The 23,792-nt window shown below is 39.3% G+C and overlaps 1 long non-coding RNA gene across 2 annotated transcripts in view; it reads left to right on the forward strand.

Moving 5' to 3' along the window:
• The window catches only part of LOC123385457, a 354,122-nt gene that overhangs the window by 60,027 nt on the left and 270,303 nt on the right, over window positions 1–23,792 (forward strand). The window contains exon 1 of one of the 2 annotated variants that reach the window (XR_006597983.1): window positions 12,245–13,343. The exons of the other annotated variant lie outside the window; for it this stretch is intronic. This is a non-coding gene — a long non-coding RNA (uncharacterized LOC123385457). Of the gene's footprint in view, window positions 1–12,244; window positions 13,344–23,792 lie in introns of those variants that run through there. 2 annotated transcript variants of the gene reach the window in all.

Here is a 23,792-nt window from a genome sequence, read left to right on the forward strand (position 1 = left end):
TTATTTCACTTAGCATCACACTCTCCAGTTACATCCACGTTGCTACAAAGGGCCGTATATCGATCTTTCTCATTGCCATGTAATACTCCATTGTGTATATAAACCACAATTTCTTTATCCATTCATCAGTTGATGGACATTTAGGCTCTTTCCACAATTTGGCTATTGTTGAGAGTGCTGCTATAAACATTGGGGTACAAGTGCCCCTATGCATCAGTACTCCTGTATCTCTTGGCTAAATTCCTAGCAGTGCTATTGCAGGGTCATAGGGTAGGTCTATTTTCAATTTTATGAGGAACCTCCACACTGTTTTCCAGAGTGGCTGCACCAGTTTGCATTCCCACCAACAGTGCAAGAGGGTTCCCATTTCTCCACATCCTCGCCAGCATCTATAGTCTCCTGATTTGTTCATTTTGGCCACTCTGACTGGCGTGAGGTGAAATCTGAGTGTGGTTTTGATTTGTATTTCCCTGATGAGGAGCGACGTTGAGCATCTTTTCATGTGCCTGTTGGCCATCCGGATGTCTTCTTTAGAGAAGTATCTATTCATGTTTTCTGCCCATTTCTTTACTGGATTATTTGTTTTTCGGGTGTGGAGTTTGGTGAGCTCTTTATAGATTTTGGATACTAGCCCTTTGTCCGATATGTCATTTGCAAATATCTTTTCCCATTCTGTTGGTTGCCTTTTAGTTTTGTTGGTTGTTTCCTTTGCTGTGCAGAAGCTTTTTATCTTCATAAGGTCCCAGTAATTCACTTTTGCTTTTAATTCCCTTGCCTTTGGGGATGTATCGAGTAAGAGATTGCTACGGCTGAGGTCAGAGAGGTCTTTTCCTGCTTTCTCCTCTAGGGTTTTGATGGTTTCCTGTCTCACATTCAGGTCCTTTATCCATTTTGAGTTTGTTTTTGTGAATGGTGTGAGAAAGTGGTCTAGTTTCAACCTTCTGCATGTTGCTGTCCAGTGCTCCCAGCACCATTTGTTAAAGAGACTGTCTTTTTTTCCATTGGATGTTCTTTCCTGCTTTGTCAAAGATGAGTTGGCCATACGTTTGTGGGTCTAGTTCTGGGGTTTCTATTCTATTCCATTGGTTGATGTGCCTGTTTTTGTGCCAATACCATGCTGTCTTGATGATGACAGCTTTGTAGTAGAGGCTAAAGTCTGGGATTGCAATGCCTCCTGCTTTGGTCTTCTTCTTCAAAATTCCTTTGGCTATTCGGGGCCTTTTGTGTTTCCATATGAAATTTAGAATTGCTTGTTCTAGCTTCGAGAAGCATGCTGGTGCAATTTTGATTGGGATTGCATTAAATGTGTAGGTAGCTTTGGGTAGTATTGACATTTTGACAATATTTAGTCTTCCAATCCATGAGCACGGAATGTCTTTCCATTTCTTTATATCTTCTTCAGTTAGCTTCATAAGCTTTCTATAGTTTTCAGCATACAGATCTTTTACATCTTTGATTAGATTTATTCCTAGGTATTTTATGCTTCTTGGTGCAATTGTGAATGGGATCAGTTTCTTTATTTGTCTTTCTGTTGCTTCATTGTTAGTGTATAAGAATGCAACTGATTTCTGTACATTGATTTTGTATCCTGCAACTTTGCTGAACTCATGTATCAGTTCTAGCAGACTTTTGATGGAGTCTATCGGATTTTCCATGTATAATATCCTGTCATCTGCAAAAAGTGAAAGCTTAACTTCATCTTTGCCACTTTTGATGCCTTTGATTTCCTTTTGTTGTCTGATTGCTGATGCTAGAACTTCCAACACTATGTTAAACAACAGTGGTGAGAGTGGGCATCCCTGTCGTGTTCCTGATCTCAGGGAAAAAGCTCTCAGTTTTTCCCCATTGAGGAGGATGTTAGCTGTGGGCTTTTCATAAATGGCTTTTATGATGTTTAAGTATGTTCCTTCTATCCCGACTTTCTCAAGAGTTTTTATTAATAAAAGGTGCTGGATTTTGTCAAAGGCCTTTTCTGCATCGATTGACAGGATCATATGGCTCTTATCTTTTCTTTTAGTAATGTGATGAATCACGTTGATTGATTTGCGAATGTTGAACCAGCCCTGCATCCCAGGAATGAATCCCATTTGATCATGGTGAATAATTCTTTTTATATGCTGTTGAATTCGATTTGCTAGTATCTTATTGAGAATTTTTGCATTCATATTCATCAGGGATATTGGCCTGTAGTTCTCTTTTTTTACTGGGTCTCTGTCTGGTTTAGGAATCAAAGTAATGCTGGCTTCATAGAATGAGCCTGGAAGTTTTCCTTCCCTTTCTATTTTTTGGAATAGCTTGAGAAGGATAGGTATTATCTCTGCTTTAAACGTCTGGTAGAACTCCCCTGGGAAGACATCTGGTCCTGGACTCTTATTTGTTGGGAGATTTTTGATAACCGATTCAATTTCTTCACTGGTTATGGGTCTGTTCAAGCTTTCTATTTCTTCCTGGTTGGGTTTTGGAAGAGTGTGGGTGTTTAGGAATTTGTCCATTTCTTCCAGGTTGTCCAATTTGTTGGCATATAATCTTTCATAGTATTCCCTGATAATTGTTTGTATCTCTGAGGGATTGTTTGTAATAATTCCATTTTCATTCATGATTTTATCTATTTGGGTCATCACCCTTTTCTTTTTGAGCAACCTGGCTAGAGGTTTATCAGTTTTGTTTATTTTTTCAAAAAACCAACTCTTGGTTTTGTTGATCTGCTCTACAGTTTTTTTAGATTCTATATTGTTTATTTCTGCTCTGATCTTTATTATTTTTCTTCTTCTGCTGGATTTAGGCTGCCTTTGCTGTTCTGCTTCTATTTCCTTTAGGTGTGCTGTTAGATTTTGTATTTGGGATTTTTCTTGTTTCTTGAGATAGGCCTGGCTTGCAATGTATTTTCCTCTCAGGACTGCCTTCACTGAATCCCAAAGCATTTGGATTGTTGTATTTTCATTTTCGTTTGTTTCCATATATTTTTTAATTTCTTCTCTAGTTGCCTGGTTGACCCACTCATTCTTTAGTAGGGTGTTCTTTAACCTCCATGCTTTTGGAGGTTTTCCAAACTTTTCCTGTGGCTGATTTCAAGCTTCATGGCATTGTGGTCTGAAAGTATGCATGGTATAATTTCAATTCTTGTATACTTATGAAGGGCTGTTTTGTGACCCAGTATATGATCTATCTTGGAGAATGTTCCGTGTGCACTTGAGAAGAAAGTATATTCTGTTGCTTTGGGATGCAGAGTTCGAAATATATCTGTCAAGTCCATCTGATCCAATGTGTCATTCAGGGCCCTTGTTTCTTTATTGATCGTGTGTCTAGATGACCTATCGATTTCTGTAAGTGGAGTGTTAAAGTCCCCTGCAATTACCACATTCTTATCAGTAAGGTTGCTTAGGTTTGTGAGTAATTGTTTTACATATTTGGGGGCTCCGGTATTCGGCGCATAGACATTTATAATTGTTAGCTCTTCCTGATGGAGAGACCCTGTGATTATTATATAATGCCCTTCTTCATCTCTTGTTACAGCCTTTAACTTAAAGTCTAGTTTGTCTGATATAAGTATGGCTACTCCAGCTTTCTTTTGACTTCCAGTGGCATGATAAATAGTTCTCCATCCCCTCACTCTCAATCTGAAGGTGTCCTCAGGTCTAAAATGAGTCTCTTGTAGACAGCAAATAGATGGGTCTTGTTTTTTTATCCATTCTGATACCCTATGTCTTTTGGTTGGTGCATTTAGTCCATTTACATTCAGTGTTATTCTAGAAAGATATGGGTTTAGAGTCATTGTGATGTCCGTAGGTTTCATGCTTGTAGTGATGTCTCTGGTACTTTGTCTCACAGGATCCCCCTTAGGATCTCTTGTAGGGCTGGTTTAGTGGTGACAAATTTCTTCAGTTTTTGTTTGTTTGGGAAGACCTTTATCTCTCCTTCTATTCTAAATGACAGACTTGCTGGATAAAGGATTCTTGGCTGCATATTTTTCTGTTTAATACATTGAAGATCTCGTGTCAATCCTTTCCGGCCCTCCAAGTTTCAAAAGAGAGATCAGTCACGATTCTTATCGGTCTCCCTTTATATGTTACAGCACGTTTATCTCTAGCTGCTTTCAGAATTTTCTCTTTATCCTTGTATTTTGCCAGTTTGACTATGATATGTCGTGCAGAAGATCGATTCAAGTTACGTCTGAAGGGAGTTCTTGTGCCTCTTGGATTTCCATGCCTTTTTCCTTCCCCAGTTCAGGGAAGTTCTCTACTATTATTTCTTCAAGTACACCTTCAGCACCTTTCCCTCTCTCTTCCTCCTCTGGAATACCAATTATGCGTATATTATTTCTTTTTAGTGTGTCACTTAGTTCTCTAATTTTCCCCTCATGGTCCTGGATTTTTTATCTTTTTCTCAGCTTCCTCTTTTTTCATAACTTTATCTTCTAGTTCACCTATTCTCTCCTCTGCCTCTTCAATCCGAGCCATCGTTGTTTCCATTTTGTTTTGCATTTCATTTAAAGCGTTTTTCAGCTCCTCCTGGCTGTTCCTTTGTCCCTTGATCTCTGTAGCAAGAGATTCTCTGCTGTCCTCTATACTGTTTTCAAGGCCAGCGATTAATTTTATGACTATTATTCTAAATTCACTTTCTGTTATATTGTTTAAATCCTTTTTGGTCAGTTCATTAGCTGTTGTTATTTCCTGGAGATTATTTTGAGGGGAATTCTTCCATTTGGTCATTTTGGATAGTCCCTGGAGTGGTGCGGACCTGCAGAGCACTTCCCCTCTGCTGTGGTGTATAACTGGAGTTGGTGGGCAGAGTCGCAGTCAGACCTGATGTCTGCCCCCAGCCCACCGCTGGGGCCACAGTCAGACTGGTGTGTGCCTTCTCTTCCCCTCTCCTAGGGGCGGGATTCACTGTGGGGTGGTGTGGCCCATCTGGGCTACTTGCACACTGCCAGGCTTGTGGAGCTGGGGATCTGGCATATTAGCTGGGGTGGGTAGGCAAGGTATCCGGGGGCAGGAGGGGCAGGAGGGGCAGGCTTAGCTCGCTTCTTCTGAGGTGATCCACTTCAGGAGGGGCCCTGTGGCAGTGGGAGGGAGTCAGACCTGCTGCTGGAGGGGTGGCTCCGCAGAAGCATAGCGTTGGGTGTTTGCACGGACCAAGCAAGTTCCCTGGCAGGAACTGGTTCCCTTTGGGATTTTGGTTGGGGGATGGGCGAGGGAGATGGTGCTGGCGAGCGCCTTTGTTCCCCGCCAAACTGAGCTCTGTCCTCCCGGGGCTCAGCAACTCTCCCTCCCTTTGTCCTCAAGCCTTCCCTCTTTCTGAGCAGAGCTGTTAACTTATGACCTCCCAGATGCTAAGTCCCGCTTGCTGTGGGAACACACTCCGTCTGGCCCCTCCGCTTTTGCGAGCCAGACTCAGGGTCTCTGCTTGGCCAGTGGGCCGCCCCTCTGCCCCGGCTCCTTCCAGCCAGTCTGTGGAGCACGCACCGCATCTCCGCCCTTCCTACCCCCTTCCGTGGTCCTCTCATCTGCGCTTGGCTCCGGAGACTCCGTTCTGCTAGTTTCTGGTGGTTTTCTGGGTTAGTTAGGCAGGTGTAGGTGGAATCTAAGTGATCAGCAGGATGTGCGGTTAGCCCAGCGTCCTCCTAAGCTGCCATCTTCCCAGTTCCAGAATGATGTATCTTTATAAAAACAATGTAATTTTCTTCTGCTTGGTATAGTTATAATTCTAACATCACAGGCATTATAGAATTTATAAAAGGACAGGTACATTTATTTTGGGGCAGTGCTCTGAAATTTCAAATGATAGGAAACATGCCAATTTCTAAAATGAATAACTTTTATAAAAATGCAAATGAAAAATGATTTCAGCTTCCTAAATCCAGAATAAAAAAAAAATAAGGGCTATTTTCTTCAAATGTTGAACAGCATCATGTTTGAGAGAAGACAGTTAATTTAAAACATTAAGGAAAAATTGATGGAGTTGTTAATGGAGAATGGAAGATTACAGCTTTTAGTGACATGTTAGACAAGCACATTTAAACAATTTAAAAGTACTTTCCCCCTGCAAGATCGTTTATGGCTTGTTTCTGAGTTGTCAGTGTCTTTAATTCTATCCAGCTGCTTCTGATTAGTTCATCTTTTTGAAGCAATGTAGTTTTATTGCGATGAGTGAAATATATCTTTTCTAATGCACATGAAAAACAGCTCTCAGTATCACCCATAAAGAGTCCTTATGATGATGTCTACCCCATTTTATTAATCTAAGCTACATTTCAGATGATGAGTCTGACCAAGTAATGAGGACAACAGGGATGAGATTTTCAAATGACTAAGTGTGTGTGTGTGTGTGTGTGTGTGTGTGTGTGTGTGTGTGTGTGAAAGCAAGGAATATATGTACCATATCCTGGTTTATACATGTCACCCCAAACAATGGAAGAACGGTGCCAAGAAGCTGGAGTAGACCCACCCAAGGAGTGATGGTGGCAGCAATGCCTCCTCAGCTGGCACAAAACATGCTGGAGGCAGTGAGAATCTCACTCTCAAGTGTCCAAGTGTTGTAATGTGGGAGCTCTAGGACTAACTTTTACTGGGTGTTTATCACTATTGTCCTTATGGGACCCTTCCTGAAGGAAATATCAGGTGGCTTCCAGAAAGTGATTGTATTCCTGCACAATCTGACCTGAAGTTTTGGACAAAAGTTGGATTACCTTTGAAGAAGAAATATATACATGAGTGATTGTTTTTAAATGTTTTTTAATCTTTATTTTTATTTTTTTTTAATGTTTTCATTTATTTTTTAGACAGAGAGAGAGCATGAGCAGGGGAGGGGCAGAGAGAGGGGGAGACACAGAATCTGAAGCAGGCGCCAGGCTCCGAGCTGTCAGCACAGAGCCCAACATGGGGCTTGAACTCACGGAGTGTGAGATCATGACCTGAGCTGAAGTTGGACACTCAACCGACTGAGCCACCCAGGCGCCCCTATACATGAGTGATTTTTAAAGGCAGTAGGAGTACCAAAAGCAACATCAGGTCCTCCAAAATATATCCAAATCATTGTCCTGTCCTGTCAATCTTTAGTGCTTCTATTGTACCTGAATAGAGGCAAACAATCTCTCAACATTTCAATATTTTTTTTCTTGCTTCCTTACAATCTACTCTCCCCATAGCAATCAGAGGGATATTATTAAAAACAAAATTACATTACCTTCCTGCTTAAAATCCTTCATTGCCTTCTCATTTTACTTAGAATAAAACCCAAATTTCTTGTGATAGCCATTAAGGCCTCATGTGTCCTTACCCATACCTCTCCAACATCATCTGCTACAGTCTTCACTGGCCACAATGACTTTCTTGTGGTTCCTGCCTAGGGCTTTAGAATATTCTGTTACCTCTGTCTGAAACATGCTTCTTGCAATCTTTCCTGTATCTGAGTCCCTCCTTCTTCTTGTCATTTAGGTCTTAACTCAAATATCTTAAACAAATCTAAATTACACATCCCCATCTCCTCAATCACATTATCCTCTTAATTCTTTTTCATAGTGTATGTAATATTTGCTGTTATAGTTATCTATGTATCTATCAGTCATCTATGTATGATCTATCTATCATTCTAGCATCTGTCTCCATCTGCAGTCTACTAGAATGTAAATTTTATTGATTTGGTGGACTTGTCTGTCACTGTCCTTAGCTCCCAAACACTGCCAACTTCATAGTGGCACTCAATAAAAATCATTAACTTGATTGTATGGGACAGTTTCATAGGATAATATATGTATCCTGTGGAGGCTTATCCATTCCCAAAATACTTAACAGAAAAAAACTCCTGGAAAACAATCAACAAACAAACAAAAAAAGTACTTAACATCACTGTCTGACTCTGTTTCTGTATCAGTCTGTTTCTAACTCTCTCTTTCTTGTCTAAACTATGGTTATCACACCACCTACACTCTGTGAATGGAAATCCTGCTCTTCCTTTGATCCGATGAGGCTGACTCAATGCTTTTGGTGACTTAAAGCTACTAGACCAAGCCCACCTGTCTGTCCTCTGTCACACTAATGAATGATTCCTGCCCTCAATGAACTAGAGGAAAATGTGGACAAATGAATAGAAGGTTCAGGTAGAGGCAATTATAATCACTCCTGAGTCTCATAATCACTCCTGAGTGGAGTGAGCAAATGACCCAGGGAATGAAAGGAAGCCAGTAAAGAAAGCTGTCCTAAGTAGGCTATTACTGTGGGCAACTGGGACTTAAGCCCACTGGGATTCTGGAGGACAGTGTAAAACAGGTCTCAGAGTTGTCTCCTGAGGGGTGAGGAAATAGGTATTTTTACACCAACTCTCAGTTGTCATTGCTTGAGGGCTATGCGCAGGGTTTAACTGCCTGGTACCTGTGGCTACCAGGAGCCCTCAGGCAGCAGGGGGCAGATGCTAGCAGAAAGAAGCTCTCATGCCAGGTGAGTAGAGAGATGAACCCTAAGGGCATCATTGACAGGATCTGAGGCACCAAACTTCTGTTGCCTGGCTTTTCTTCTTGTTTCCATTTTTCTCCCTCCCTTATATTGAAAATATGTCTGTTGCAACCAACACAGGAATCCATTTAACCACAAATGTCAGTGCAACTTAAGAGCTGAAGGCTTAATACCCAGATGCTACCTATGCAATGTCTCATGCATCCACACCCTTGTACCTTCCCTTCTCAATTCAAACCTCATGGCCTCTCACTGGACTATAGTAGCAGCCTCCTAATTATTTTCCCTGCTCCCAGTTTCTCTACTCCCAGTGCTCCACTTCCCTTACTTACTGTTGCCAGAGTAATGTTCCTAACACAGAGCTCACACTTGTGTTCACCTTGCACTCATTCACAAAACCTTTTGAAAGTATGGAATTGCTACTCAGTTTAGCATTTCAAATTCTTTAAAATACAGACCATATCTATATTTATAGCTTTGTTTTTCCACTGTTTCCCTAAAGGCTATACACATTCCCTACTAGTCCTAGTCCCTAAACTTGCCCTGTATTTCCTTATCTGCTTGTCTTTGTCCCATCTGAATTGCCAGCCTCACCTTACCCCTCCCACCATCTGTTTGTTGAAATTTTCACAATTTCCCTCAAACAGCAATTCTTCTATGAAGCTCTCTCTTCTTTGCCTCAGATGGTATTTTGTCTTCCCCCCCATGGCCCTTGTCAAATTTTACCATGTATTATTGTCATTCCCCTGCTATGTGATAAGGCCGTAGTGGAAGAAAGAAACTAGCACACAGCACTTTGCACATAGAACATATTTGTTGAATTGAATTATATACATAATAACAATTTTTGCCAGAGGTGTATTTTCAAGTATATATTCGGCTTATCAGTAAATTTTTAAAAATATTTATTTATTTTTGAGAGAGAGAGAGAGAGTGAGCAAGTAAGTGGGGAGGGGCAGAGAGAGAGGGACAGAGGATCTGATGTGGACTCTGCACTGACAGCAGCAGGCCTCATGTGAGGCTCAAACTCACAAACTGTGTACTCAGATGTAAATGAGATGATCTGACTTGTCTCACTTAGGTGATAGACATTTACACAATGGTGTTATTGTAAAGCACTAAGCAGAAGTCATAACATCATTAAATATGCTACAGATTCCAGATGCTATTTCAAATGTGTCATAGAAATGATTAGCTCATGGATAGGTAAAGGCTAATTTACTTCTTCTGAATTTAATCACAGGAATTAAAATACAGAACATCAGCTACATACAAACCCTTCTCCCCTACTCAGAGTGACCACAACCTTTAGCTGCCAACTGTAATCATATCAAGAAAGAGCAATCTCTGCCTCGAAGGCCTAGCCAGGGACAACTCTGGATATGAGTAGGGCCTGTCTTGGGCACCTAAGAATACTCTTTCATTATCTTATTTTGGAGTCACCCTCTGCCTCCATGCCTGGTTTCTGGTGTCCCATTGATTGGTGCTCTGTATCCCCCCAACAGTTTAACCACCCAGGTACTCATCACCCGCAAGCCACCCTACCTCTATAGGAATGTTAAATCAAGAAGATGTGTTGTTGCCATTTAGGAAAAACGAGGTACCTTCTGTCTAACATCCCTTGCTTGGGAATTTCTGAAAGTGTAGTGTGCACCAGAATAATTTTTTTTTGTAGGAATACTCACAAAAAATTCAGATTCTCAGCCTCTACTGACATGACTACAAAATCAAAATCTTTGATGGTAGAAGCCAGGGAATCTTTATTTGCAGAATATCCCTAGTGGTTTTTGCACACTAAAACTAGAAAACCACTTCTTTAAAGGTGTCTGACTTTGGGAATGAGACCACTATATATATATGCATATACATATGTATATATATATATATATATATACACACATATATATATGTGTATGTATATACACACACACACATATATGTGTACACATATATATATGTATACATATATACGTGTGTGTGTGTGTATATATATACATATACATATATATACATATACATATATACATATACATATGTATATGTGTGTGTGTGTGTGTGTGTGTGTGTATATATTTCTTACCTGACTGAGTTCCTACATATGACTATGAGCAAGGTCTGTAATAAGCATATTTTCATTTTAAGAAAATCTCACAAAAATCTTTAAAGGAGTTTTTTTTTTATTATTTAAATCCAAGTTAGTTAACATACAGTGTAATGATGGAGCGCCTGGGTGGCTCAGTCGGTTAAGTGTCCCACTTGGGCTCAGGTCATGATCTCACACTCCGTGAGTTCAAGCCCCATGTCGGGCTCTATGCTGACAGCTTAGAGCCTGGAGCTTGCTTCGGATTCTGTGTCTCCCCCTTTCTCTGCCCCTCCCATGCTCATGCTCTGTCTCTCTCTGTCTCTCAATAATAAATAAATGTTAAAAAAAATTTAAACCATACAGTGTAATAATGATTTTAGTGTAGTGATTCATCATTTACATATAACACCCAGTGCTCATCCCAACAAATGGCCTCCTTAATTCCCATCATTCATTTAGCTCATCCTCCCACCCAAAATCCCTCCATCAACCCTCAGTTTGTTTTATTTAAGAGTCTCTTATGGTTTGTCTCCCTCTCTGTTTTTATATGATTTTTACTTCCCTTCCCATATGTTCATCTGTTTTGTTTCTTAAATTCCATGTATGAGTGACATATTATATTTGTGTTTTTCTGACTAATTTCGTTTAGCATAATATACTCCAGTTCCATCCACTTTGTTGCAAATGGCAAGATTTCATCCTTTTTGATTGCCAAGTAATATTCCATTGTATATATATATATATATATACCATGTCTTTTTCATCCATCCATCAGTCAATGACATTTGGGCTCTTTCTGTACTTTGGCAATTGTCGATCATTGTTATAAACATTGCAGTACATGTGCCCCTTTGAATCAGTTTTTTTTGTATCCTTTGGATAAATACCTAGTAGAACACTTGCTGGGTTGTAGGGTAGTTCTATTTTTAATTTTTTGAGGAACATTCATACTATTTTCCAGAGTGGCTGCACCAGTTTGCATTCACACCAGCAGTGCAAAAGAGATCCTCTTTTCCCACATCCTTGCCAACATCTGTGGTTGCTTGAGTTGTTCATTTTAGCCATTCTGACTGGTATGAGACGGTATCTCATTGTGGTTTTGATTTTTACTTCCTTGCTGATGAGTGATGTTGAGCATCTTTTCATGTGTCTATTAGTCATCTGAATGTCTTCTTTATCCATTCATCAGTTGATAGACATTTGTGCTCTCTCCATAGTTTGGCTATTGCTGATAATGCTGCTATAAACATTGGGGTGCATGTACCCCTTTGAACCTGTATTTTTGTATCCTTTGGGTAAATACCTAACAGTACAATTGCTGGATTGTAGAGTAATTCTATTTTTAGTTTCTTGAGGAATTGCCATACTGTTCTTCAGAGTGGCTGCACCAGTTTGCATTTCAATCAACAGTGCAAGATGGTTCCCCCTTCTCTGCATCCTCGCCAACATCTGTTGTTTCTTGCATTGTTAATGTTAGCCATTCTGCCAAGTGTGAGGTGGTATCTAATTGTGGTTTGATTTGTATTTCCCTGATGAGGAGTGATGTTGAGCATCTTTTCATGTGTTAACCATCTGGATGTCTTCTTTGTAAAAGTGCCTATTCATGTCTTCTTCCCATTTCTTAACTGGGTTGTTTGTTTTTTGGGTGTTTAGTTTGATAAATTCTTTATAGATTTTGGATACTAACCCTTTATCAGATATGTGGTTTCTGAATCTCTTCTCCCATTCCATTGGATGCCTTTTAGTTTTGTTGATTATTTACTTTGCTATGCAGGAGCTTTTTATCTTGATGAAGTTCCAATAGTTTATGTTTGTTTAACTGGACACCTTTGTACAAGAGAAAAGAAGGAAACCTGAGTGCTAGTTATGACCCTTTTTAACTAGCTGTGTGAACTTAACCTTTATTTTCCTCAGTATTTCTTACCTGTAAGATTCTTTTATTTAATTTTAAGTTATCTATTGTTTCCAGTATTTCATTGTACAAAGATAGTCATTATATTTGCTACTCAATCCACCCAGCATATGGTAGGCACTTAGATATATGTCAAACACATGAATGAATGAATGAATGAATGCTATCAATGACATAGAAGGCATTTTTCCTTTGGGTACATAATTTAATTATGGGCAAACAGGTATCTGAAGGGTGCGATATAGTCATTGTATAATTAAGATAGTGTCCTCAGATCTATGATAACCCTCATGGTTTCCTCCCTAACAGGAAGGATGGAATTGCTATGACTGAAAATGAAGTGCTGTTGGCTTTATTATAATTCTATTTTAAAATTTTCTCTTTAGTTCATATGTAGAAGTATAAATTCTACATAAATACTAGTATAATTAGTATTTCTTATAAGGTAGGTCTAGAGGTGATGAATTTCCTCAGTCTTTCTTGACCTCTGGTCTCTTGTCTAAAAAAATGAAGAAATGAATGAGTGAATAAGCTATTTTAAGATCTGGGTTGCAGCCAGGAATATATGGTTTCTGTTGAGAAGCAAAAACCACCAAACAGTAGTCACTGCTGCCTCTGATTTCAAAACCTTCCATCTCTGCCAGAGTGAAGCTGGTACAGCCCCTGCTGCTGTGGCTTCTGAATGCCAACTACCAGTAGAGCAAGTTTCAGTGTCCTTTGGAGCTGCTTAATGGTCTCCATATGTCTCCTTCTATTAACCACTTCTTACTTTACTCCAGTAAATCTCTAGCAGGTCTTTCATTAGATCCTCCATAACTCAAAAAACCTAACTAAGACTTTCTTTTCAGGAAGGAAGACTCAAGCCTAGGATGTAACATTTTCTGAGCTGGGTTTAAACCAGGTTGGTAAACAAATTACAGAAAAGACTTCTGAGAAGCTAGTTATTCTCCAGGAAAGTAACCCCTTCTCTAAAGTAAACACTTAAAAAAATCAATTAGAGTGACTGAATATAGTTCCTGTTTCTTAGGTGCCTTATGTTTTATAGGAGCAATGTCTTTTGTAAGTATCATTTTGTTTTCTTACACTATATTCTAGATAGAGCCGTCAGGACCAAAAAGACTTCAGTGGTTCAATAGAACAGTTTGTTCTCATCAACATCTTGCATCCACTTAGTATAAATGGAGGAAAAAGATAATTCATTAGATTCTTACTCTATGGCTTCAATGTATGATTCATAAAAGAGCTTGAAAATTATTACAGTTTTCATAGCTCAGGTCTGTTCTGGAGGGATGTACAGGCTAAACAGTAGGCAGTTAGAGTATAATCTCCAAGAGTTTTTTTTTTAATTTTTTTTAATGTTTATTTATTTTTGAGACAGATAATCTCCAAGAGTTTTTGAGCTCTGACCTTGAAAGCATCTATGCTCTATGACACCTTAAGCTTTTTTGGGTGTTAGGTGTAGGAGAAACCTTCCCATGCTCAGACACACTCAGGCACAAATCCACAGCACCAGTTTGTTTGGTTGCTAAAACACTTTTGGTTATGTAGGCAAAAAATGTAGAACATAAGATGCAGAAACCTGAGACTGTCAGAACACCAGATTTGATTTGTTTTTCCTTTTTCTTGGTGAGGAAAGTTTTAGAAGCTGGAGGGCATGGAGTCTCTGATGGGGAATGGTGCAGGGAGAGCAAAGGGATGCCCCTGTAAGAGAAAAGAGAAAAGTGGAGACCTCACAGTTCTGACTCTACCTGCTGGCTTATCCTCTGTGCCAAATGAGCTGCATAGCTGGAGAGGGGATAGATTGATTCCATCATTTAGGGAATCTAAATGAGACTGGGCCTGGCTACAATTGGCTCTAAATGAGAGCCCCTAAAGTCCAGTTTTGTAGCCCTGTCCTTTACTAAGTTATTTCTGAGGTAGATTTGGAGCTTAAAGTTTCTATCAGTTAAGCAATACATCAAGCACTTACTCCTTTTCTAAAATATTATTATACAAACTTTCAAACATATATCAACTTTGGAAGGACTTTAGAGTGAATATCACTACATCCATCTCCTGGATTTCACCATGAACACTTTGTACCATCTCGTTCTAACCCATAAGTGTTATTCCTGGTTGCTAGAACCTGAGACCTATTAGCCAACCAACCTTGTCTCCTTTCCTTTCTGCAGAGGTTTCTCTTCTCACATAGGTGTCTGAAAGTGTATAGGACATGCAGGAAATCAGAACACAGAGTGAGAGGGCAGACAGCTCACCAAGTTCACGCTACTGGAGCCCAAGCTTAAAAAAGTATGTAGAGATATTTGAACGCACAGAAAGGAGCCAGTCTGACTTTTATGAAGGCGAGAGCACTGTCCGGTTCCTCAACAGGAGGAAAAAGATGAGATGCAAAAAAAAGGTCTTCCTATATTTCAGAACCTTTTGGTTTTTCTAACTGAACCTGTTTAGCTCCTCAAGATAAAACCTTAATAAGAACTTGTTTTCAGGGGAAAAAGTGTTTTTTTTTTAATGTTTATTTATTTTTGAGAGAGAGAGACAGAGCACAAGCAGAGGAGAGGCAGAGAGAGAAGGAGACACAGAATCCAAAGCAGGCTCCAGGCTCCAAGCCATCAACACAGAGCTGTGAGTTCATGACCTGAGCTGAAGTCTGAGGCTTAACCGACTGAACCACCCAGGCACCCCTCAGAGGAAAAAGTTTTAAAATTGGAATAAAAATCTAATTCAAATTAGCTAGATATCTCAAGTAAAGCACTGCTTCCATTTCTTAGTTTGTAAAGCACTGCTTCCATTTCTTAGTTAGTAAGACAATTCAGAAGTAAAAAATTCTCACTGGAATGTAATCTTGCCTATAAATTACAGGAGGAGTTAGTGATGTGATATTTGCCATGTGTGCATGATCAGGTGTAACATTGCTACCTGTGTGAATGTTCTTTGCCCTCTGAAAGCCTGCCTGTTGAGTCAGCCACCTCCTGCACACGTGGCTTAGGAAAGATCAGCACAGGACCCAATGGTGGTCCTTCCACAGTATGCCCAAGAATGTCCCAGTGTGCCAGAGTTTGGAGGAAAATGACAGAGGAAAGCGATGACCACTTCAGGGGTAACAAAGCATGTGCTGAGTTTATTTACTTGCTAGGTGAGGAAACAGACCACTGAAACAATTCTCTGAGTTGTTCACTGAGTGGGAAAAAGTCAGGATGGCATATGTGTTGGAAAATGATCGAAAAGTTTATACTCTGGAGAGGGCAGGATGGGTCCTAGAGTCTGTACATGGCTGATTCATCAAGTCCCATTGTACACTGGCTCTTCAGTTGGATCCAGGAGGATTCTGACATATTCAGGGTATTATTTAAAGTCTTTAATCACTTGTCAACTTTGGTGGCTGGCTCAAATTTCATGGTGTTTAACAGCTTCAGTTGTGGTGAAACAAAGCATTCTGTTTTGTTACTGCCTAGATAACTGCTGTCATAAGTGCGATTCTTTCCTTTCAAAGTGTACAGATCTCCTAATTCAGAAGTTTTCTTTTTTTTTAATTTTTATTATTTTTTAATTTTAATGTTTATTTTATGCTTGAGACAGAGACAGATCATGAGCGGGGGAGGGGCAGAGAGAGAGGGAGACACAGAATCTGAAGCAGGCTCCAGGCTCCAAGCCATCAGCACAGAGCCCAACACAGGGCTTGAATTCATGAGCTGTGAGTTCATGGCCCAAGCCGAAGTCCGACACTTAACCCACTGAGCTACTCAGGTGCCGCGCCCCCCCCCCTTATTTATTTATTTATTTATTTATTTATTTATTTATTTATTTATTTATTTATTTTAGAAGTTTTCAAGCACTATATCTACTTTTTTTTTTCTTTTTTTCTTCTTTCTCTTTCTTCTCTCTCTCTTTCTTTCTTAGCAGTGGAAACTTTTCTCCAAATATATTCTTACACAGAAGTCCAGCATGTAAGACAGAAAAAAAGCTATCATGGTTATGGTGCAGACAGAGGTTTCTAAATCCCCTCCACTCACCATCCAGCCTGGTCCCCTGCCCCCACACCTTGAAGGGGACTGCTGGGTTGCGTGTAGTAGTGGCAGAACTAAGGAAACCAAGAAGTTAATGGACTTGCTGCCAAAAAACCTTGCCATTTTTATCACCATCACTGTCATCACCCTCAGAATCAAGGGGTCAAAAAAGTTCAGGCTTAAAGGGAGCCTTGAAGGTTCTTTATTCTCTCTCCCTTCAACCTTCCAGCTGAGCACAGATACAGCCTCTGCTTACATTCCCAGTGACAGGGTCCCCTTCTCTGAGGGTCCCTTGTCCTCAGTCAGCTCTGAGCATTAGCACTGTGAACAGGCAGTGCGTGTCAGTGGCAGCAGATGTCACCTGTCCCCCCTCATATTTAGTTCTTAAGGATCACACAGAATGAAATTCATTCTGCTTCCACAAGAAATCTTGGTATTATCGTTATCCTCCTCCTCCTCATCATCATCGCCACCGTCATCATTATCACCAGATATGTCCTATGTCAGAATTTAGTGGAAAGAGATGTATTTTGCAGTGAGAGAAATCCTAGTTTTGAATTCTGGTTCTCTGCTTAGAAGCTGTGTGGCCTGGGGTTAGGTACTTACGTTTTTCTACTCTTTGCTTTGTTTTCTATAAAACGGGTAAGAAGGCCTGTGTCAGAGGATTGTCAGAGGATTATATGAGATGACACTTATCAGGCATCAGCCACAGTGCCCACATGGAATGGACCCTTGGTCAGACGCAGCTGTTATTGGTTAAAGGGTTTAGACTGTGGTAGCTACACATCTGTGTCTAATTTGGTGACTATGTGCTGTCCCTAGGACTGAAGTGATTATGGTTTTCCTTTATTTTCACTGTGACATAATAAGGTATGAACATTAGAAATGATAATTCAATGGATTTTAGAAAACAAAGATATATACCTCTATGAAAATTTCCTTTTTCTTATCAGAGGGGATAGAATCTAAAATTTTAAATCTCTGGTTTTTCTCCTTTGGCTATGTTGTATGCACTGATAAGTCCTGCACTGAAGCAGTATGCTGCAGTAGGAGCTTATGCTAGAGAAGCCAATGATAGCAAAGGGGAGCCGCTTTTCAGTCTTGTCTGCATGCTAAGCATTGGGATTGAGGCTGCTTCTTCCCTGACTTTTCTGCAAATCAGTACCTCTGCCAGGAATTCACAAATACTAGGTACTGCTCACATTCTTAGCTGAACAGTTATAGGAAAGCCCTTTGAATGTGTGATCAGGACTTGCTGTGACACTTTAGCCCATAGTGGGGCAAACACTGATTCTATTTTGTATTATGCTGGCTGCTGGTTTTCCATTTGAACTACATGTTCCTTCTACTAGCACTCCTGAAACTCTGGTTAAATGATTATGTTTAATAATAATACAAATATGCATATTTACATGTTTTTTGTGTATATATATGTATATGTATATATAATTATGTACTTTATGATTATACTTCACTTTGATGGTGAGATATTATTATAACAATATTATTCCAATTTTTAATGATTCCATTCGCTCTTCTATTATTTAGGGATACATAGGCTTTTACACAGTTGCAATTAGAATGTTCATGCAATTTTATGTGCTGATTTGCTTACATAAATATTTGCTATGTTGGCTGTGTTGCTTTCATGATGGTACTTTTAATAGAAGCATAATTATGCAGCATCTTTTACTTAACATCTCTCCCACTGACATCTATTTAAGTTATTTTTTAATGCATTTCCTTTATAAAAATTCAAGCTTTAATAATTGGGGATCTGTGAGTTGTGATCGGCAGGAATTTTTCTTGAAATGGGTTGACTTCATGAATTGGATCCTGAGGCAATTCATGAAATTCAACAGGATTTTAGTAACCAAATCTTAAAAAAAGGACAAAGATGAGGCTGAGTTTTAGAACCATTACAGGAGTTTGAGTTTCTTTTCCCATTTCTGCATGTGCCTCTCTCTGTGCATCTGTCTAATTTTCCTCTCCTGCTTCAGCCAGATTTCCTAGTTGTTTTCAGCCAAATAACAGAGAACATGCCTGCCAACAAATTCCAGAATTTACACATTGCAGTTTGAGTCACTGACGAGAAACCCCCTTTTTCTAGTTTTTAGTTGCAAACACCCAGTAAGGAAGGATGAAGGTGGCCATGGTGAAAGCACATATTTATCTTTGACCAACCCATGTGACCATAACCTGGTGTCTGGGTAAGGGTCAGGTACCCCCCTTGGCCATATTAGGGGTAGAGTCAGGTCTACGTCTACACAAATATTGCTCCAATGGAAAGTTTATAAATGTGGGGGCAGCTCCCAGAAAGCAGAGGTATTGGAAAAATAAACTTATATGCTTAATATAGCAACAAAAACTTTAGTATTTATATTTTTTATTCTTTTGGTTAATTCATTTAGCAAAATAGAAGTTAAAAATGAATGGACTGAAGAGTATGACCCATCCAATGATTCTTTTTTTTTAATTCTTTTTTTTTTAACATTTATTTGTTTTTTGAGAGACAGAGAGAGATAGAACATGAATGGGGGAGGAGCAGAGAGGGAGGGAGATACAGAATCTGGAGCAGACTCCAGGCTCTGAGCTGTCAGCACAGAGCCCAACACCTGGCTCGAACCCCCCCAACACCTGGCTCAAACCCACGAACTGCGAGATCATGACCTGAGCTGAAGTTGGACGCTTAACTGAGTGAGCCCAGCCCTTCCAATGATTCTTGAAATGATTTACCAATTTAGTTTCCCCAGACTCCCAATCAATCCAAGGGGTTCTTTCCTTTCAGTGCCACTCCTTCCCTGTCCTTCCTACTGACACAGACCACGTGGGTGCAGCTAATGTTTTTTATGTTAGGAAGAGCAGTTAAGGTCAGAGTTTGAGTTTCTCTGTCCATTCTTTGAGCCCAAATACAGTTTGTGTGTGACTATTTGGGATAACACAAGGGCTGCCCCTCTTCCTCTGCCCAGCCTGCTGCTGCCAACCTGCCTGCCTTCTTTTCTGCTGCCATTACCTCATTTTACTTTCCGAACTTCCTTCTCTATCCAGCCTTGATACAAAAGTGAACGCTTTTCACTCCTTCCTGCTGTTTCTGAAATAAGCAAAGAAATCTCACTTTGGCGATAAGCGTTCTTACTGCTGTGGCCACATCAAGGAAGTCAGCAGGGTTGGCCAAAATGACAAACACTGGTGAGGGCTTGGGAATAGTTTACAAATTCTGAAATTGTTTGAGGACTCCTCTGAAATGTTAAGGAACCTTAAAAGGAACAGTTTTATCCTCTTCCATAGATAATCTGATTCCCTTTCTTAGGTTATCTAACCAGTTCTATACTTTTAATTACATTTTAAAAGGCATTTAAAATATGCATGTATATGCTAATTGTAGAGAATTTAGAAAATATGAAAAGGAGTATAAAAATATCTCTATAACACCATTCAGAGTCTTTGCCTTGAAAATTAGCCCACTTGATCCTGTCTGGTGTATGCTGGTCTAAGGGACTGTCCTTAGACTGGGGTAGATTTGGTGTCGTAACCAAATCTTTCTCTGTGTGTGTATGTGGGTGTGTGTGCTGTGGATCGCTTTCAGAATCTACCTCCTGAGAGCCTGGAAAGACACCTTGACTATGAGAAGTGCTCATCTGCCTTCCCAGGGTCTTTTCCAGGCTGTCAGATCCCAGTATCCACCTCACAGTCCTCTGCACACATTGTGGCTATTTTTGTCCATATGTCCCTCTTCCTCTGTTCCCCTCATGAAGGGGACAGTACCTTCCGAGTTTCAGGCTGATCTGTAATGACCTAGCATTGCTTTCTTTCTCATTCCTAATGGTTTTCATGAGAAGTTGCTTGATCCTTATTGCTAGTTTATTGTTGACACTTTTTAAAAAGTTTTTATTTAAATTCCAGTTAGTTGACATATGGTGTAATATTAGTTCAAGTGTATGATTAGTGATTCAACACTTCCATACAACATCCTGTGCTCATCACAGCAAATACACCCTTTAATACCCATCACTTATTTAACCCATCCCCCTGCCCACCTCCCCTCAAAACCTCAGTTCTCTATAGTTAAGAGTCTGTTTCTTGGTTTGTCTCCCTCTCTTTTTTTCTTTCCCTTTTGTTTTGTTTCTTAAATTGCACATGAGTGAAATCATATGGTATTTGCCTTTCTCTGATTGATTTATTTCACTTAGCATAATACTCTCATGTTCCATCCATGTCGTGGAAATGTCAAGATTTCATTCTTTTTTTATGGCTCAGCAATATTCCATAGTGTATATATACCACATCTTCTTTATCCATTCATCAGTTGATGGACAGTTGGGCTCTTTCCATAATTTGGCTATTGTTGATAATGCTGCTATAAAAATTGGAGTACATGTATCCCTTCAAATCAGTATTTTTGCATCGTTTGAGAAGATAACTAATCATGCGATTGTTGGATCATAGGGTAATTCTATTTTCAACTTGTTGAGGAACCTTCATATGGTTCTCCAGTGTGGCTGCATCAGTTTGCATTCCTACCAGTGGTGCAAGGTCCTTTTTCTCCACATCCTCTCCAACACCTGTTGTTTCCTGTGTTGTTAATTTTAGCCATTCTGAAAGGTGTGAGGTGATATCTCATTGTAGTTTTGATTTGTATTTCCCTGATGATGACTGATGTTAAGCATATTTTCATGTGTCTGTTATTAGCCATCTGTATGTCCTCTTTGGGAAAATGTCTATTTATGTCTTCCACCCAACTTTAAACTGCATTATTTGTTTTATTAGGCGTTGAATTTGATAAGTTCTTTACAGATTTTGGATACTAATCATTTACCACATGTGTCACTTGCAAATATCTTCTCATGTTCCATACATTTCCTTTTACTTTTGTTGATTGTTTCCTTTGCTGTGCAGAAGTTTTTATCTTGATGAGGTCCCAATAGTTTATTTTTGCTTTTGTTTCCCTTGCCTCAGTAGATATCTAGAAAGAAGTTACTATGGCTGATGTCAAAGTGGTTATTGTCTTTGCTCTCCTCTAGGATTCTGATGGTTTCTTGTCTCACATTTAGGTCTTTCAACCATTTTGAGTTTATTTTTGCATGGTGTAAGAAAGTGATCCAGTCTCATTCTTCTGCATGCTGTTGTCTACTTTTCCCAACATCATTTATTTTATTTTATTTTTTTAAATTTAGATCCAAATTAGTTAGCATATAGTGAAACAATGATTTCAGGAGTAGATTCCTCAATGCCCCTTACCCATTTAGCCCATACTCATTCCCATAACCGCCTCCCCCAACATCATTTGTTGAAGTGCCTGTCTTTTTCCCATGGGACAGTCTTTCTTGTTTGTCAAAGATTAATTGACCATATAGTTGTGGGTCCATTTCTGGGTTTTCTATTCCGTTCTGTTTATTTATTTATTTATTTATTTAGCTTAAGGTTTATTTATTTTTGAGACAGAGAGAGACAGAGCATGAATGGGGGAGGGTCAGAGAGAGAGGGAGACACAGAATCCGAAGCAGGCTCCAGGCTCTGAGCTGTCCGCACAGAGCCTGACGCAGGGCTCGAACCCACAGACCATGAGACCATGAGACCTGAGCTGAAGTGGGACACTTAACCGAAGGAGCCACCCAGGCGCCCCTATTTATTTATTTTTTGAGAGCAGGGGATGGGCAGAGAGAGGGAGAGAGAAGATTCCCAAGAAGGCTCTGCACTATCAGCACAGAGCCCACCATGAGGCTCGAACTCACTAACCATGATATCATGACCTGAGCAGAGATCAAGAATTGGACACTTAACTGACTGAGCCACCCAGGCACCGCTCTATTCTATTATATTGATCTATGTGTCCATTTTTGTGCCAGTACCATACTGTTTTCATCACTATCAGTTTGTAATATAACTTGAAGTCTGGAATTATGATGCCTTCAACTTTGCTTTTCTTTTTCAAAGTTGCTTTGGTTATTCCCGATCTTTTGTGGTTCTATGAAAATTTTAGGATTGTTCTAGATCTGTTAAAAGTGCTGTTAGTATTTTGATAAGGATTGCATTAAGTGTATAGATTGCTTTGGTTAGTAGAGACATTTTAACAGTATTTGTTTTTCTGTTCTATGAGTATGGAATATTTTTCCATTTCTTCATTCATTTTCAATTTCTTTCATTAGTGGTTTATAGTTTTCAGAGTATAGGTCTTATACCTTTTTGTTTAGGTTTATTCCTAGGTATCTTATTGGTTTTGGTGCAGTTGTAAATGGGGTTGATTATTTCTTTCTGCTGCTTTATTATTGGTGTATAGAAATGCAACAGATTTTTGTATGTTGATTTTATATCTTTCAACTTTACTGAATTCGTTTATCAGTTCTAGCAATTTTTCAGTGGAGTCTTTTGGGTTTTCTGTATTGAATATTATGTCATCTGTAAGTAGTGAAAGTTTTACTTTTTCCTTGCTGACTTGGATGCCCTTTATTTCTTTTTGTTGTCTGATTGCTGTTTTAAGACACCCAGTACTATGTTAAATACAGTGGTGAGAGTGAAAATCTCTGTTTTGTTTCTGACTGTAAAGAAAAAGTATCAGAGAAAATCTCCAGAAACAACAGCAAAACAAATACTAAAATGGCAATAAATTCATATCTATCAATAATTACTCTGAATGTAAATGGACTAAATGCTCCAATCAAAAGACATAGGGTGTCAGAATGGATTAAAAAACCCAAGACCCATCTATATGTTGTCTCCAAGAGACTCATTTAAGACCTAAAGACATCTGAAGATTGAGAGTGAGGGGGTAGAGAAACATATATCACACAGATGGATGTCAAAAAGAAAGCTGGAGTAGCAATACTTATAGTGGACAAAATAGACTTTAAAACCAAGACTGTAAAAAAGAGGCAAAAAAAAAGGCTTTATATAATCATAAAGGGGACAATCCAACAAGAAGATACGGTAATTGTAAATATTTATGAACATGAAAACACCCAAATATATAAAACAATTAATAACAAACATAAAGGAACTGATTGAGAATAACCCAATAATAATAGGAGATTTTAATACCCCACTTACATTAATGGACAGATCATCTAAACAGAAACTCAATAAGGAAACAATGGCTTTGAATGACACACTGGACGAGCTGGACTTAACAGATATATTCAGAATATACTATCTTAAAATAGCAGAACACATTCTTTTCAAGTGCACATGGAACACTCTCCAGAATAGATCACATACAGGTCAGAAATCAGGTCTCAACAAATAGATTGAAATTATACCATGCACCTTTTCTGACCACAAGCTATGAAATTAGAACAACAAGAAATTCAACTGAAAGAAAAATTTGGAAAGACCACAAAGACATGGAGGGT

This window comes from Felis catus, chromosome B2, assembly GCF_018350175.1.
Source record: "Felis catus isolate Fca126 chromosome B2, F.catus_Fca126_mat1.0, whole genome shotgun sequence".
Taxonomy (NCBI): Eukaryota; Metazoa; Chordata; class Mammalia; order Carnivora; family Felidae; genus Felis; species Felis catus.